This window comes from Cryptomeria japonica, chromosome 1 (assembly GCF_030272615.1).
Source record: "Cryptomeria japonica chromosome 1, Sugi_1.0, whole genome shotgun sequence".
In the NCBI taxonomy this organism is placed as follows: domain Eukaryota; kingdom Viridiplantae; phylum Streptophyta; class Pinopsida; order Cupressales; family Cupressaceae; genus Cryptomeria; species Cryptomeria japonica.
Genome location: NC_081405.1, coordinates 666,979,950 through 666,989,840, shown reverse-complemented (window position 1 = coordinate 666,989,840; position 9,891 = coordinate 666,979,950). Strand labels below are relative to the sequence as shown.

At 32.7% G+C, this 9,891-nt stretch overlaps 1 long non-coding RNA gene across 2 annotated transcripts; it reads right to left on the bottom strand.

Annotated features, from left to right (window-relative positions):
• Window positions 1-67: 67 nt before the first annotated feature.
• Window positions 68-9,057, bottom strand: LOC131071944 (uncharacterized). 2 transcript variants are annotated; one of them, XR_009372501.1, is made up of 3 exons: window positions 8,821-9,057; window positions 216-267; window positions 68-112 (listed from the first exon to the last, which is right to left on the bottom strand). It is a non-coding gene; the product is annotated as an uncharacterized LOC131071944 (long non-coding RNA). The 2 variants fall into 2 exon arrangements; XR_009112630.2 differs by having other exon boundaries at window positions 70-115.
• Between the last annotated feature and the right edge of the window lie 834 nt (window positions 9,058-9,891).

Below are 9,891 nucleotides of genomic sequence, written 5' to 3'. Positions count from 1 at the left end.
CAGAATAGGTTAATTAGTGAACCTATTCCCGTGCAACCAATGGAATTACTAATTCAAAGTGCTTACTTGCGTTTCCATTCCAATCCTTCTCGAATACCTATTTGTGGATTATCTGCTGAGTATGCACAAAACACACAAACAATACAATCTTTAGCAACAAGTCGCTGACAGCTAAGAACTACTATAGGAGTTTCAAGCCAGCATAGAGATACCACCAGAACCAGATTCAGGGTGCGGGTCTTCAATATCTGCTTTGCTCTCCTTTTCCTGCGACAGCAAAGATAATCATTAGAAAACTCACTCCTTTAGTAGAAAACATCCGAGGCTTGTTTTTTATTAGTGGGTGACAGACATGAAAATTTTCAGAATTCCAGCTCACAAGATACATCTCTTGCTCATGATGCCAAGCCGTATAATCAACCAAGTCCTAGAATTTTGTGGGGGCTCCACATTTAAAAGAGTATGCCTCATTTCAAGGTAATTGTACAGACTACAATTTTCAATGGCCAAAGAATCGTAATTAACATTGGAAATGTTATTTTTGAGCTTGATATAAAGAGAAGCAGTGCTGAATCCAATTATGCCATGGATTTAATATCCTTTTCAGATACCACATATTACATGAGTACATCTCAGATGACCCAAAACTGGCTTTATAATACATCCACCACATCATATTATTAATTATTTTGATTACATAGGAAAGTCACGATTTTACCTGGAGAACTTCAGGACACCCTTAGAGTAGGAAATACAAATGGCAAAACTAGAGATGTGGGTAACAGATATTGATGTGGCAGCATTTTAGAGACACATACAATATAGCTTAGATATGCCCATACAAATTGAACGCATATTGTATAGATTAAGAATACAACAGTCTGCAAATGGAGCGCTCAAATATCTGTTTCACATTAAATTTATCGACAAATATATCATAAAATCCACATACAATCACTTCTTTACTAGTACGATGGTTGACATTCACCATAATCCTCCCGTAATAACAACCATTAAATATTAAATATTCATGCGACTTCTCGTAAGTATAAAAAACATGTAAGATCATAAATTTAGTTTCACATAATGTTTCGGTAAAAAGATCATCTATCTGCTTTGCTTGAGCGTGAAATAGTAGATTCTTGGATAACAAAATGACTCTTTGATTGTCACAATGAAGTAAAGAAGCCCTTGTTTGATGTCACTTAAGTACTGAAAGAATAGCCCGCAGTAAAATTATTTCTTTAGCTTATTCATTTGCTGTTGTATATTCAACCTATTATAGTTGATAAAGTAATATTGGATTGCTTCTTACTACACCATGAAATAGGAAAAGGATTGCGAAAGAGAGAGAGAGCGCATAACCTTAGTTGATTTTCACACATTTATACAACCTGTCCAATTTGAATATGAATATCCAACAAGTTGCAGATCTTCATAAGAAGAATAATAAACACCCGTAGTCAAAGTCCCTTGTACATATCTCAGTATAATTTGTGCTGTCATCCAATGCGGAACCTTAGGAGAACTCAAAAAACCGTGAAACCACCCCTACTACAAAAGAAATATCTTCACAATACAAAATACTTGTATAAGGTAGGATCAACATCTTCATCATCCATATCCTTAGTCAACTCCAATCCTGGAGTAAGTTGATTAGAAACACTTTTACAATCTTCCATTCTGAATTTACTAAACAAGTCCTGCAACATACTTGATTTGAGAGAGGTAAATTCCATCATCTTTCTACCATACTTAGATGTCACGAAAGTAGAGTAGAAAATCAAGATCAATCATCTCAAATGTATCTTGCAATTTTAAGCTTTTGTCACTGATTTTGTTCATGTTATGTCTTGTGATGATAAGATCGTCAACATAAAGTAAAATAATTACTATACCACCTTCATCAAATTTCCTTACGTACAATTTTAAAAATCACGAGGACTATTATGGAAGCCTTGAGTTTGGAAATATTCATCAGTCTTAGCATACCAAGCCCTTGGAGCTTACTTCAAGCCATAGAGAGACTTCCTTAACCAACAACCTAAGTGTTCCTATCTGTCCTTAGGGTGGAGTCATATATCTATCTCTTCATCAACTTTACCATTCAAAAATACACTTAACATCCATCTGGTGAAAAGGCCACTTGAAATGAGTTGCCAAAGCTATAATAGTCCTAACAATACGAATCTTTGCTAATGGAGCCAAAAAAAAAAAAGTGTTTAGTCAATTCCCTCCTTTTCTGAGTACCCTTTGGCCAATAGTCTTGACTTGTGTTTTTCAATGCTTCCATCAGACTTGTACTTAATCTTATACACCCACTTATTATTGACCACATGTTATTTTTCTTGAGCAAGTCCACCAATTTCCATGTTTTATTCTTTATCAAAGAGTCATATTCATTCTTCATAGCTTGTTCTCATTCATGTTTTCCTTTAGCCTAATCATATGTTTGAGTATCATTGGTCTACATTATGGTCGTCATTTGAGCATAATTAATTTATTGGATCTTCTGATAAATTTCTTAAAGACTCTTGGTTTTTAAAGGAGTACTACATTCTTCAACTTATAAGAAGTTTCCTAAGAACTTTCATTGGTTTGGAAGGCATTGGAGGATTCATCATTATCTATGTCCACTTGTGGTATAGGAGAGGATTTTATCATGTCCTCTAACCCTTCATTAAACTTGACATCCCTATTTGTGAACACATCCTCCAAACTAGGATCATACAACTTGTTATCCTTTCCACTAACCATTGTAGCCAACAAAGATGCACTTAACACTCTTCTTATCAAATTTCTCTTCTCTAATCATATAAATGATGTGAACAAATGCTTTACATCCAAATACTCTAAAATACTTAACATTCGATTTCTTTCCATTGCATGCTTCTTCAAGAGTGATGTTTTCCAAACAAGTAATAGAAGATCTATTCAAGATATGTGAATACAGTATTGATAGCCTCAACCCAAAGAAACAAAGGAAGAGCATTGGATTGTCACAAGCACCATGCCATTTCTACTAGGATCATATTCTTCCTTTTAACAATACATTTTGTTGAGTATATATACTAGGCATATCTCTCTATGTTTCTCTTTTTCTTTTCATGGTATTTCAAGCAAGAGAATATTCTTCCTTTTAACAATACATTTTGTTGAGTATATATACTAGGCATTTCTCTCTATGTTTCTCTTTTTCTTTTCATGGTATTTCAAGCAAGAGAATATAACCTATTGTATATGTACAAGTGACTTTGAAGTATGGATGTTTTTTATTCTTCTTTTAGAGATCTATAGCTTGTTGGATATCCAAATTCAAATTGGGAAGGTTGTGTAGATAACCAAAAATCAACTACAAGTTATGTTCTCTCTCTTAAACCCTTTATATTACAAAAAGATTTGAGCTTGTTGATATATTCTCCACCATTATTCGTTCTTATTCACTTGATCTTAATTTCCCACTTTAGTTTTCTACAAATGCTTTGAACATTTCAAATTTGCTAAATGCTTCATCTTTTTGCTTAAGGAAATAGACTCAAACTTTCCTTGAAAAATCATTAATGAATATTAAAATGTACCTAGCCCCTCCCCTTAGTGTGGGATTCATAGGCCCACATAGATCACTATGGACAAGTTCAAGAGATTTAGTTGCCCTCCATGAAGACCTTTCAAACTTGTCTCTATGTTGTTTACCAGCCATGCATCTTGTACACACATTTGTTTTTACCCTTATCAAAGGCAACTCGTCAACCATATTCATCTTTGAAAAAATTGCAAGGATTTAATAGTTTAAATGACCAAATCTTTGATGTCATAACTCATTTGCAAAGGAACCTATAGTCTTATCAACAAATGTTAAATATTTGTAGATATCATCACTCTCAACTCCTGTGGCAACAATTTTGAATCCATCATGAATGTTCTTTATTAGACACTTATATAAATAGAACTCCGTTGTATAACCATGTTAAGTTATTTGACTTACTAAGACATAATTTTTTTTGTTAAACTTACCTTAATATTATTCACATCCATTACTTCCAACTTCTTATCATTGTGTCTTTTCATGGAAATTAAAACCATTTATTTGAGAGTGCAGTGAGCTATCATCCCCAAGAAATATTCGTGCACCTTTTACTTCTTCTAAAGATCTATAGAATTTTTTATTGTTGTAAGCCACATGTTGATTGGCCCCGAATCAATATACCAAGTGTTATTTGAATTTCCTTGTGGCTAAAGAGGCTATAAATATATTATGATCACTATCTCATCTTCTAGAGCAAAATTTGAATGTCTTCTTTGATAAAAACTTATTTGCCCTCCTACATGTCATTTCCTAGGACATTGTTCACTTTAATGCCCTTCTTATCCAAATTAAAACATGTGATAGCTTTTTCTCTATTAGAATGATCTTTGTGATTTATCCATTCATTTTGTGCCTTTTAAAAACCATGCCTCTATTGACTATCCATTGATTGATTCCATTTCCTTTGATTACTTTTGTGCTAATTTTCTTGATTTTGTCTTGATTTGATATGATTTATTTTGATTTTAATTCTTACATTTTCCTCTAACCATAAATGCTAGAGAACTCTTGCTAAACTCACTTGTAACTTTTTATGCCTATTATCTTCATTCAATAAAGCCCCATGCTACTTATTCTAGTTTGATATTCTCTTGAATTTTTCAACTAGATCTAATATGCAAATGAAGTCATGGTACTCATGTGGAAGACTTTCAATTAAAAAATGTCCATCACTTCTATGTTGGTTCTTTCATATATTGTTTGTAAAATTTTCCATATTTTCTTTGTTGTTTTTATTTTTTGAACATAAGGCATAATCCTTGGATTAATTTGCAATAAAATGGTAGTCTATGCATTCATATCAACTTCATCTCATTTTTCATGATTGTCTTCATCTATAGGTTTGTTTTCTATTGCTAGCTCCCATAAACCTTTCATTTGTATAATCAATTCCATCTCACATCTCCAATTTGCATAGTTGGAACCATCTAATTTTGCACTAACCACGATATTAGAGATTTTTTATGAAGCCATAACAAGGAAAAAAATAAAATTCCCCAAATACAAAGGCTTAAAAATGAAACCCCTACCAAAACACACAATGAAATATTGTATTAGCATTCCTTGATATTAGCCTTCTAATAAACCAAACAATCAAGGACTTTTCAATAAAATTGACTAAAAGAACTTCATTAATTTCTCAACTTTAATAAGAATTGTCAAATAGTTTTCACTTTCTCTTTATTTATATTGGGGAAATGAACTAGTAGTTGAACGTATGCCAATGGATGTAATATCATTTGTTGATTTAATGTCCACACTTGTTGATTTAATGCCCAATTTTTGACAACATTGCACCAATAGTTGTGACTCTAAAGTTGTTATTATGATGATGACTACCATAACTGAATGAAATGTAAGCACTAAAAAGCAACAAATCATGTAATGTCATATCAACGGCACAATTATCAGTCTCACATTTACACAAGCATCAATCTCACTCTTTTTTGGGGACTATTTTAGACACCTAATGATTTTAATTTTATCTGAATTTCTCAAAAGAACGATGTTGACCAGACACCCAAAAAAAAAATAGGATTGAAACACCATAGAGATCATCTAAGAATTGCACATAAAATATCTCATGGGTTGGCCAACCAATTAATCTAATCATGTTTTAAAGTTGCTTGCAATACACAAGAACAATAACCTCTATTCATGCATGTTTTAAAGCTGCTCACAAACAAAACCAAGGTGAAAGAAGCGGCGTGGACGGCTGCAGGCGGCGGTAAGCGGCTAGTCTGCGCCGACAGACTTTATAATTAATTTATTCTAACATATATTGGGCATGTTTGTTTCTCGACATGCTCTCAGTGGTGCCCTTTTGAATTTTAACGGTCTTCTCTGTAAGTAATTCTAGACGGTAATTAAATTTGATGAAATAATTGCTAATTCATTATAGTTGTGCTCATCCAAATAAGACACCCAAACTCCGGTTGTTGGGTGCTTATACCTGTAAATCGGGTAATATCTTATCTGACAAGTAATCGAGACTAGCACCTCTGGACGGTTCACGATTTAACTTTTAATTCCACAAAGCAGTAGTTCATATTTTCGATTTTAAGCTTTTAAAAAGTAAAACATACAGAGGAAACATTTAATACCCATACAACTTATTATCTAGCTAAGGGAAAACATAAGAAGCAAAAGCTAGGCTAGTGTACCATGAAATTGTTATTGCCAGGAAACTAAAACTTGTAATTATTAATAACTTCCAATGCAAAGCATCCTAGGTTCACATGGTAAGTTTTAGTGCCATAAACTAAATCCTCTAGAGTTAAGTTTGAGTTTAGTATTTTGGGATTAAAAACTTTGGAAAGCTAAGCAGTTGTATCCTGTAATACCAACAGTTCTGTGTGATAATTTTTTTAATTTATTCCAATATAGCGGCTCTGAGTTGAACGAACTCTGGTGGTTTTCTCAGTTGTATCCCTGTTGCTAGATGTGTTTCTCGGTTCTGCTTTCTTGGGTTGAAGACTAGAGATGTATACATCACTTTCCAGCACATACACTAAATTATTTTAGAAAAGCAAAAGATCTTTCTGATCACCCTGCAGAGTGATAGCCACGATGATGATGCAGCAGGTTCGGACCCTCCCAGGCATGTTCTTCATGCATTTGAAAGTTTAAAACTGCCATGCATCATGTGCTTCTTACACAAGCATCCTATGTGCACTAAAAGATTAGAGACTTTGGCTGGGGTCTTATTGGGGTTTTTAGATCTATTTTAGGAGAGGGTATCATAAAGCAAAAATAAATTTGTTATTGGATTAATTGAAAAAAAATTCTGCGAAGTAGCAGTTCTTATTTTTTAGGACTTCAAATTTGGTTGGTTAGGCTTTTATATGCTCTGAACAATCATTTCAAATTTCTCAATTTTTATCAATTTATTTTTTTACTATTTTATATTATTATTCTCTTGAATTGAATATGCTAAATAATAAAATTCACTAGACTACCAGCTTTCATAAATTTTGGAAACTTTAAACTGCACTACCAGCTTTCATAAATTTTGGAAACTTTAAACTGCACTGCACTACAAGATTCATGAAACCATTCACTTCAAAATAATCCTAAAAAATCTTAACCTGAATATTAGCAAAATTGAAATAACCAATCTAGCAAGCAAAACAGTGTTATAAATAGATTCGTTGGAACAGTGTTATAAATAGATTCGTTGGAAAGAGTCCTATTAGTTAGTTTTTTATTTCATGGCATTCAATGTTATGATAGTAGAATTTAACATTCTCAATCTCAATGAAAAATGTTTTCCCAGTAAAAATGTAAGTATGGAAAGAATTTCTTCCTCTGGTATATCGGGCTATATCCAATTAAAAATACCCACTTTATCCATTTTTTCATATACTAAATCATTTATTTAAACCCTTGGTGTCTACAAGCATACATCAAATCCTCATACCCCACAGCAAATCGCTGCTTGCGAGAAACACAAAACGGGGTTCCCAATGCGTATATATGCTCAGTGCACAATTTTGCAGTGTGTAAGATGCAATCGAGCCATAGTCTTGGATTTATTTTTACCCAAAATTTCGTAGAGTACTTTAAAACAGTCCGTTCAACAGACTTTCAAAAAATAAAATAGACAACAAAAAATTCCTCAAAAAAATCTCTGTAAAGCATTGGTCCCCCAGCAAGCATTGCGCATTATAAAAACAAATAAAAACAATTGTTGCCCAAAAAACTCTCCGAATGGCACGGTCACCGAACAAGTATTCTGCATTGAAACTTTGAAGAACAAATATCACCCAACAGTCTGTTCAACGGATTTCTAAATAGAAAAGCAATAATTATCCCAAATATCTCTTTAAAACATTGTTACCCAACAAGCATCGAAACCTTCCAAAACGAATACCACCCAACAGTCTGTTCGGCAAGGTTTTAAATAGAAAATAAGAAAACAATAGTCGCCCACAAAAGATCTCAGTTAAAGATGTCACCCAACATGTATTCTGCTTTGCAACCTTGGAAAACAAAAACCACTAAACAGTCTGTACAAGAAACTTTTAAACAAAAATTAAAGCTCCCTGAAAAGATCCCTGTATGGTCACCAACAAGCATTCCGCATTGAAACCTTGAAATTACTACCCTACAGTCTGCTCAACAGAGTTCCACACAAAATGTAGAAAATCAACAATTACCCACATAATATCTACGTAAAACACGGTCACCCAGCAAGCATTCTACATTGAACGTACCACCCATCAGTCTGTTCAACAGACCATTAAATAGAAAGTAGAAAATCAACAATTGCCCATAACAGATCTCTGTAGGATATGGTCTGCCAAAAGGCATTCTACATTAAATCCTTGAAAAACAAATACCATTATGTTCAACAGACTTTTAAATAGACATAGAAACAAAGATATCTGTAAAATATGTTCTCCCAGCAAACATTCTGCCTTAAAGCCTTGAAAAACATAAACCACCCAACAGTTTGTTCAACAGACTTCTAAAGAGAACAAAGAATAACAGTAATTGTCTTCAAAAGATCCATGTCAAACATTGTCACCCTACAAGCATTCTGAATTGAAATTTTGAAAAACAAACACACCTAACCAATGCTTTGGAATGTAAAAGCTACAAGTATAGCACCCATTACAGATTTTCTTTCTAACTAATTTGAGCATTTACCCACTTAGGATTTTGCAGAGAAAAGGACTAGAAAATGATTAACATACATAACAGTACTAAAGAAGATAAAGAGAAAACAGTACCTGCTCTTTGATCTCTCTGTAACCCATTTTATTTGAAATAGAGTTCAAATGCTGAATCACTGGCTTCTGTCACTGAAATATGCAGAGAACTTTCCAGTCAGTTTTTAATTTGAGATTTGTAATGCTTGCTGCCATCGTGACCAAGCATGAAATGGGTGTAATGTCCAACCCATATTCAAATTTCAAGGGAATTGGAGCTTCCGTTCAAATTTCCAATTGTGAAAGGTCCAGATTAAATATCAAGATATGATAATATAATAATTTAATAAAAAAAATTGCTTGGTGAAGAGTTTAATAGAAATATTAAAAATATATTAATATCTTAATAATAATTTAATATTGATTACAATATAATAATATAATAATAATTTAACATTTTATTTATTTAAAACTATGCTTGGTAAACTTTTTAATATGATCGGTGGGATTTGAATCTTGGTGGCCACTTCACCAACGAAGTGTTTTAACCGTGACACTATATATCCGAAGACAATAATAACTTAACATTAGTTATAATATAATAATATAATTATTTTTTAAGGAATAATGAACAAATATGATATCTTTCGGTGTACTTCACCTATATTTCTCTAAAAAATAGGTATACTAGTTTTGTATTATATTTAATATTATTTATTGCTCCATATGACATAAACCCTAATAGAAGGCCAAGAAATCTAAGATCTACTATGAATTCTTAAAATTTGGAGAACTTTGTCTAGGCCATTAAAGAGAAATTTCCCCTCCTTACTCATACAAATTGTAAGGAATATTCCTTGCATAGACAATATTTTTTTAATAGCATGATTGTGTAGGTAGATGTAGAAGGTATGATTCATAATTTTTTAAAAATAATAATTTAATAATATATTTTTAAAATTTAGATTTGAAAAATTTACATGATCATACCTTCTGCAGTATGCACACTAGTAGGATACATTTGAGTATCACAAGCAGATTGGTACATCTAGATATCACAAGCAACTCTAAAACCACCATGTGGTAGAGTTTTAGATCCCATCGTAGGCCAACACACCTCATTGACCAATAATAATACCATTAGTGATCATA